Here is an 8,668-nt window from a genome sequence, read left to right as displayed (position 1 = left end):
AAATAAAAAAAATCTTAGAAAGATGCCACCGTCCTGTGTGCTCACAATAAGAGCTCATATGTCATGGCTCACTTGACTTTACGAGAATATACCTAATTTTTATTTTGAGCTGTGTCATCTTCTTGGAGCTGGGGGAGGAAAGAAAAATAATGATTAATACATTTGTGTTACAGTTAGCATACAGTGTACATTGAAGGCATATCTCACCTCCCTCTCAAGTTTTTTTATTTCAAGGTCCAGTTTCTAATTGTCTCTTTTTTATTTCGGACTCCAGTGCAAGATTTTCCATCTTTTTCTTCTTGTACTGAATGTCTATGTCTGCCAGTTCTATTTGGCGCCGGAGGTGGTTGCCATACAACTTTCTGATAGCTTGTGAGCTCTGTGAACACAATACAATTAGCGCAGCTGGAATTTGGCAGGATGTGGTGTCCTTTTATTAATACGCACTAGTTTGCCAGGCTGGTTTTCCCACTGTATAGCATCTGGGTCCTGTAAAAGAAATTAGATTTTTTGATTTTGATGAGGACTCCTCACCATTGTAGGTAAATAGTACTTTCACAGTCTTAACATGATACCTCATGCCTTCTGGAATCCAGAGAGATGGTCTCCTCCTCATCATCGTCTCCATCATGTGCTGTTGCTGCTGCACTGGGGCCTTCACCCTATCACATTTAATCGGATTCATATTGAAGCTAGTAGACAAGACATGCCAGGCCTACAGTATGCCTTTGATGGAGTACTCACTGGATCAGCATCGTCTGGTGCTTGTGCTGGTGGCTTAACAGGAACACAGTGCTGCCAGACACTGCAAGGCAATAGGTACCAAAGTCAGACAGTCCAAATTGATTCAATATGAATGTGGTTGTATCCCATGTAGAGATGGAAGGACATACCTTGAATGAAGCGGGTGGCATCTTGGGAGGAACCTATGCTCGTCTCTTTCCCCCAGGGATCCCTCTAAGACGGGCCTGCCTTTATTTAGCTCCAAGGCCATGTCCTCTGCTGGGGTAAGGTCAGCCTTTGGTGACCCACACCCGTGCCTTGTCTGTGGGTATTCTTTTTCACTGCTAAAACAGTACAGACAATGTGTGAGCAGGCACCTTCTGGGTACAATATATGCTTGTGCTTTGTTAAATTTAGTCAGGGACCATACCATTCTGCAGAATGTTCTTGTATTTGATTTTGACCTGCTGCCATGTCCGTTTTGGCCCGTTCATGTTTAATCTACAACACACACACACACACACACACAACACAACACATTTAATGGAGTCACACTGCAAAAAATTACTTGTATTTTTGTCTTGTTTTCAGTAAAAATATAAAAAATGTATCATAGCTTTATACAGTGTGATGGAGTTACTTTACAATTTCACTCATATCTGCAGTGCATTTCAATTAAAAATTTAACCGTTTCATAATTACAGTACAACTGCATTTTTGGAGATGTGAATTAATATTTGAATTGTAATTGTGATGTTTCAGCGGAGCGGTGAGTGTGTAATTGTGCACTACTTACGCATTCAGGCGGTCTGCAATACTTTGCCACGCTTTTTTCTCTTTGCTTTATCACTGTGGCGGTGTTGCCTTTCTTCTTAATTATATCTTTTACCTCCTCGTATGCCTCCATGAGGATTTGTGCTTCCGACGGGGAAAAGTACGCGGCTCTAGTTGCCATGGTAAATCAGTTAATCTGTGGCGGGGTCTATTTGAGTGAGCCGTGAGCGCGCACCTATCCAGGATTGGTTTCACCTGGCTTAATGAATCCGTGTCTGCTCATCCTGGCTTGGTCTTTGTGCAACCAATTAAGCCTGGACGCACATGTTTTGGCTTCATTGAGCTCAGCTGAGTCATTTATCCCGGATGTCTTAATTCTACTTTTGTGCAACAGGCCCCAGGGAGTGAATTCAGTAAATAAACGAACATGGAACAAAACAAGAAACAGAGTCAATAACACCTGGGGAAAGAACCAAAGAGAGTGACAGATATAGGGGAGGTAATCAGGAAGGTGAGGGAGTCCTGGTGAGTCTCATGAAGCGCAGGTGCGCGTAACGATGGTGGCAGGTGTGCGTAATAATGAATAAACTGGGAGTAGACTTGACAATTGGAGAAATGTCCTATGATTCCTCATGTGGAGGGAGTGGAAAGACCGCTTCCTCTTCTTCATGCTTCTACACTAGGAGGGGAAAATCCCTATAGATGTGGCAAATTTTCCTATCCAGCTCAAAGGTCCGGTGCCAGCGTAAGCTGCAAGAACATCTGCGTAGAGGGAGAGTTGATGAATTTTGTACAGTTAGACTGTTCTACAAGTCCATTCAACAACCTGGGTGATCTGCACGCCACAGCAGAATGGGTTAGGTATTAGCTTGGAGAACTAAGGGAAGTCTTCACATGTGAGGCAAAGTAATTCACGTGAGTTTTGTTCACTAAACCCAAGTGGCGTAGCGGTATAATGCACTGCATCTCAGCGCAAGAGGCTACAGTCCCTGGTTCAAATCCAGGCTGTATCACATCTGGCCGTGATTGGGAGTGCCATAGGGCGGAGCACAATTGGGCTAGCGTCGTCCGGGTTTGGCCGGGGTAGGCCGTCCACTGTAATTAAGAATTCGTTCTCAACTGACATGTGTAGTTAAATAAAATGAAACATCTTCGTTACACTTAATGGTGGACGATGAGCTGCAGTACTCCTGTTGAGAAGAACTCTGTGGCTGGCTCAAGTTATGACCTCAACAATTTATACCTTCTAACAAGGATGGAAGAGAACCCATTTCTGTGTGCACAGCTAAGAACAAACCCAATCTCTATGCATGCTTCCTCGAAAGCCTGAAAGCTAGCCTTTGAAGTGCTTAGACAGAACTTAACTAATGACTTAGAAAGCATACACTTAAATGAAATAGACTGGATCTACTCCATTAGCCAGAGAGAGGATCAAATTGAATTGACATAGAACGGCCAATAGTTTTTATCTCTCCTCCTAATCTGCATGGCAGAGTGCTATCTAATCTCAGTGGATAAGGTAATTACCATTTTGCGTTTGTATTAGATCAGTTCAAATGGCCTCTTTCTCCCTCCTCTGGGCCACATCAGATTGAGTCACTGTCTTCGTCCCAAATGGTACCCTATTCCCTTTTATAGTGCACTACTTTTGACCCGGGCCCATAGGGAATAAGGTGCCATTTGGGATGTGGTCAGTGACTCCGAAGCCTCTTCTTTTAAACATCGTCATCCCCAGTCTGTCTGTTTGGGACCTTGTGGACATTATGAAGAGAATCACTGACCTTGGAATCATAACCCTAGATTGTAGCCACTTGTCGCTGTGTGTTTGTGTAGCCACTTGTCGGTGTCATGTTTGACGGTTTCTGGAGTTTGCCAGGATTGGGCCGTTCTCTTGCCTTGATATCATTTTGTAATCTCTGTCTGCATTGACTGAGTGCACTGTAAATTGCAGCTGGGATCTCTCGTTCCTTTAATCCCTCCTTTCCCTCCTTCACTCCTTCCTTCCACATCTTCTTCCCCCATTCCTCCATCCCTCCTTCTATCCCTCCTCATTTCATTCTTCTCTCCATCCCTCATCCCTAAAAACACCCCTTCGTTCTATCCCACCTTATTTTATTCTTCCTTCTCTCCATCCCTCAGTCCTTTCATCCCTTTATAATCATATTCACTGATACATCCAATGTTGAGATGTGTTCAAGGTTAGATCAGCCAATTACTGTCTTTGAATTGACCAACAGCTGTATGCCCTTGGGTCCTCACTGTTGTCAATGTCACATTGAGTGTGAAGTGTGGAGATTTTCATGCGATTTATTAGGATCCCCATTAGCCAACGCCAATGGAGACAGCTAGTCTTACTGTGGTCTGACACATAACGAAAAAAGACATTACAGACAATAAACGTAAAAAATTTCATACATTTAAAAACATTAACATGTAGTTTGTGTACATGTATCAGTTACACATGTCAGTACATACACACAAAAGTAGGTCATATGGGGGAGAGGCGTTGTCCCGTGAAGTGTTGCTTTATTTGTTTTTTGAAACCAGATTTGCTGTTCAATTGCGCTATAGATGGGAGTTCCATGCAATCATGGCTCTGTATAACACTGTGTTTCCTTGAATTTGTTCTGGACCTGGGGACTGTGAAAAGACCCCTGGTGGCATGTCTGGTGGGGTAAGTGTGTGTCAGTGCTGTGTGTAAGTTGACTATGCAAACGATTTGTAATTTCCAACACAATGTTTCTTATAAAAACAAGAAGTGACACAGTCTTTCCTCAACTCTTAGCCAAGAGAGACTGACATGCATGGTATTAATATTAGCCCTCTGGTTACAATGAAGAGCAAGACGTGCTGCTCTGTTCTGGGCCAGCTGGAGCTTAACTAGGTCTTTCTTTGCAGCACTTGACCATATGACTGGACAATAATCAAGATAAGATAAAACTAGAGCCTGCAGGACTTGCTTTGTGGAGTGTGGTGTCAAAATGGATGAGGAGGATGAGCAGGGAGGGAGAGAGAGGTGGATGGAGGAGTAGGTGAGGGAGAGGGAGGAACAGATGAGGGAGGAGGAAGGAGAGGATGACTACAGAAGATGTAAATATCAATGGCACTAAATGGAGTGAACCAGAGTTAATAGCGGTAGCATCAGCAGCCCCATATAGACCTAACCTAGCGTGTCCAGTTGATCGTATGTACAGTAGAGACCTCAAGTTGCTTGTTGTCTGCCTGTCAAACAAATGTACATATGCTCAATACAGATTCAATATTATGTTATTCACAACAATAGTGAGGTCATGTCTCTCACCCTCACAGCTGTCTGCCACAATTGTTTAATCAATCAAACCATAAACAGTACTGCACTCACTAATAACTACAATATGTAATTGATTTTCTGCAAATCAACTCAGATCAAAAATCTGTTCCCATGCATTGAATCCCAAAATGAAGGTTGTGGGGTTTGCCTGAGCTCAGGAGATGTGCCTGCTCCTGTATCTTTTTAAGAAGTCTGATGGTCTCTCTCTCTCTGCCTCTTTCTTTCTTTCTCTCTTGGAGAAACAAGCCTTATCGAATAATGTGCCAGATATACACAGAAAAAATCTATACTGCATTGTGGACACCCGACATGACATACAGAGCGTTCGAAACACACAGACCAGAGTAGTGAAATACCATTTGAACCACACAGCATGCAATAGGAAGAATAAAGGCAGTCAATGGAGAGAACTATGTTGGAGCTGAACAACCAAGATATTGTCCATCACATTTTCATCCACTGGGTGTTTCTGCCTCTTTGTAACATAATGTTTGAATCACGATGTGCTCTTTTAACAACGAGGGGAACGGGGATAGAGTGGGTTGATGCCTTGGTCTCTCTCTCTTCCCTGGAATGCATTGCAAGTCCCATGCCACCCTCTCTCAGAACGCAGGGCTTTGAAAGGTCTCTCTGCTTTAAATGTCGGCATTTCGCTGTTCTCTTCATTATAAGTAGAATCCTTCATCCAAGCCAGGCTTCTCATGTATAAAACATAGAAGTCCAGATACAGCCTCCACAGACATGGTTGGAGAGGGATACTCCACTATACAGGACCAGTAGCATTCTGACTCAGAATATTACATTTCCTTCTCTTGCCTTCCACCAGAGTGATTCATAAAATGGCTAGTAATTCCAAATTTCTCCATAATTTCATTTGTCAAAACCCATATTTCACATATTCAGCAAACATGGCATTTGAGGGTAATTACTCCAACTCTGGAAAACTCTTGTATATTAGAGAGAAGGATTCCAGGAATCTTTAAGGAGATAGCATAATTGTCCATGAGTTCTTTTGGGGAAGTTCTTCCCATCCAACTAAGAAAGGACTTAACAGGGATGAGGACATTTATCTAACCGCTCTGTGACTCCAGAATCCACAGGAGCTCCAAGATTCTTCTTTATTCTCACTACTCATTGTCCCTCTCTCTCTGTACTCTGCCCCTGTGTTCTTCCACACCCCCTCCACCCTTACCCTTTCTCCCTGTTAGCAAGGGCTTCAAGTGGATGGAATGAAAAAGGTGTACGGTACTCATTTTAGGTGCCGGTAGGCTACTCGTTTTAACTTTAGTGGCAATGTTCTATGAGGTGCCGGAACTCAAGCCGTAGAAACCTCAGAGTGTCTGTATACTCTGTACCAGTGAGCACCGGCTCAAGTCAAGCACTGCTTTTCTAGTCTCAGGTCATTAAAATGCCATGGGACAATTTTTCCAATGGATCTCATATGAATCTCCAATGGCTAGATCGGAGAGGGAATATTTATGGTAATAGGTGCTGTTAATCTCTGCTATCATGTTTCCTAGGTGCATGTGTAGAGGTGATTTGTTGGTCAGTTGACCAGTGACATACCTGACGGGATCTAATCCTAACAGTTACACATACAAATATGCACTTGATTTTATGAACTGGACTTGTAGGCCTAGTGTCCTAAAAAGCATCTGCCAAACAAAATATTATTATTATTATTAACTAGCTGAGGAGTGAGTGGGGACCTTGTGGCCTGGTTGTCCATGTAGATGATTCGATTCACATTGAAACTGAACACAAACTCTGCAACAAGTCTAAACAACAGCCTCTCTATGAGCTGAACATCTCAACAGGTACCAAGGATACATCTCTCTCTCTCTCTCACACACACACACACACACACACACACACACACACACACACACACACACACAATCATTGGAACTGTCCCAGAGAGGATGAGGGAGAGGGGAATGAATGAGACATTGAACGGGAAAGGAGACACAGGTAATGGATTGTGAAGTGATGGGAAAGATGGATAAGGAAAGTGGGGAAAGTTTGGAATGAGATATGCAGAGGGAATGAGATGCAACACACTTTCCAGGAAAAATAACACACAATGAAACAGCTCTCTGCTCCTCTAAAGAAACTCTCTCTCTCCCCTCTTTTTTTGTACTTAAAGTAGAGTCAACACCTTTTCCCGTTCTTGGGGAAAATAAAGGCAGAAATGGTAGCTATATTGCAACAACAACAAAAAACTGTGTGACAATGTGTCAGACATTTGAACACAAAAAATGCACTCCAACTTTATGGTTTGGAGACAGAAACATCACTGTTGACCGAGAAGTTTCATATGTCATTTTAGAGTTTCATAACAACAGAGCTGCGAAGGCTACAGAGGAAATGTACAACCATATAACTATAACAACCTTGAATGTTGAGAAACTTGTGAATAGCCACCTACACTTCATAGACAAAGACCATTGTGCGGTGTGGAAAAACAGAGGTTTCTGCTTGACAGGAAATTGCTTCTAATGCTCAGGGGGAACTTGAACTTTTTGATCCCCGCTAAATCACAGTGAATGGAGATGGACCCTCCTACCTCGAGGCTATTAATAACGCCACTTAACAGAGCATAGGTCATTAGCCGTCCTAAAAGGAAGGAAACACAGAGTAGAATAGTGGAGAAGCAAATTAAGGAAACAGAGGGGAATAGTGGAGGCAGGTGAAGGTCTGTGGCCTGCCATTGAACACAATATCTAGAAGGGCAGCTTTGTGTGTGGAAGTCATATATTCATAGGAATGAAGAGGATTGAATTACAGATGTAGGATCTTAATTTGAGCCAGTTTTCTAGAGCAGGAAAGGGATTCTGCAGCAACAGAAAATGTATATTATTATGTGGCTAATAATTAATGGACTTTTTTGAAGGGGTTGATTCATTTTTCTAAAGGGACAATCAAGTCTGAAATTTCAAAGTGGAAATTAAACTTCAGAAACCTTTTTAAACCTCAAATACACTACATGTTTTTTCCTGCAACAAAGTGATCAAATTAAGATCCTACATCTGGAGAAACCTATGTGGGCAGTTCTTAGAAATCAATTCAGAAAATGATCCTCCTGTGCAGTCATTATAATACACAGAATAGGTCTGAATGTATGATTTGCTAGATCAACCTTGTAATCTACAGCAGCACAACGACGACGGGGGTGAGGGGGGAGACAGACTCTCAGATTGTTGATTCTGTGAAATAAACACCTTCAGTGGAACCCATCAGAACATGCAGAGAGGACAGAAACTACATCAATTTACACAGGAGAACTACATTGAACAGGACAGGAGTATACATAGAGAGCATAATTTAGCCACAGAGGATCAATAGTTCCAAAAAAATAACCGTGCATTAAGTTATCACAAGCACATACAGGTAACTGCCAAAATAAAGGAAACATAACGTCTCTTAAAAGGGTGTTGCAGCACCATGAGCTGCCAGAACAGCTTCAATGCACCTTGGCATAGATTCTACAAGTGGACCTAAACCATGCTAGGAAAATGTACCCCACACCATAACATATGCTTTGTATCTCTCATTTACGTAAGTGTTTCCTTTATTTTGGCAGTTACCGGTATGCCTACAGTCAGATAAGCCAGTTTGGGCAGCATGCAAACCAAATATACAGCTTGTTGCATTGTGGCCATAGACATACAGTATAATCCATAGAAGGGTTTTGGAACCTCGTACCCTGGCAATAAAAAAAACAACTATGATTTCTTAATCCAGCCCTGCATCTGTCCCTCATTTTAAGGTCAACCCTGTTATGTGAACTGAACTCTCGTTTTAATATGGTGAAACTATTCCTTATTTTTAAAAAAAAATATTCAAAAGAAACATTGAACA

At 42.2% G+C, this 8,668-nt stretch overlaps 2 long non-coding RNA genes across 2 annotated transcripts; both read right to left on the bottom strand.

Moving 5' to 3' along the window:
- On the bottom strand, positions 1 to 773 carry LOC139024485 (uncharacterized). The gene is made up of 3 exons (XR_011475805.1): positions 576 to 773; positions 208 to 489; positions 1 to 128 (listed from the first exon to the last, which is right to left on the bottom strand). It is a non-coding gene; the product is annotated as an uncharacterized lncRNA (long non-coding RNA).
- A 258-nt stretch (positions 774 to 1,031) lies between these two features.
- On the bottom strand, positions 1,032 to 1,899 carry LOC139024484 (uncharacterized). The gene is made up of 3 exons (XR_011475804.1): positions 1,520 to 1,899; positions 1,154 to 1,224; positions 1,032 to 1,067 (listed from the first exon to the last, which is right to left on the bottom strand). It is a non-coding gene; the product is annotated as an uncharacterized lncRNA (long non-coding RNA).
- Positions 1,900 to 8,668: the final 6,769 nt, after the last annotated feature.

Source organism: Salvelinus sp. IW2-2015, unplaced genomic scaffold (assembly GCF_002910315.2).
Source record: "Salvelinus sp. IW2-2015 unplaced genomic scaffold, ASM291031v2 Un_scaffold1567, whole genome shotgun sequence".
In the NCBI taxonomy this organism is placed as follows: domain Eukaryota; kingdom Metazoa; phylum Chordata; class Actinopteri; order Salmoniformes; family Salmonidae; genus Salvelinus; species Salvelinus sp. IW2-2015.
The sequence above is the reverse complement of the archived record's forward strand: the minus strand, read 5'-3'. Positions and strand labels throughout refer to the sequence as shown.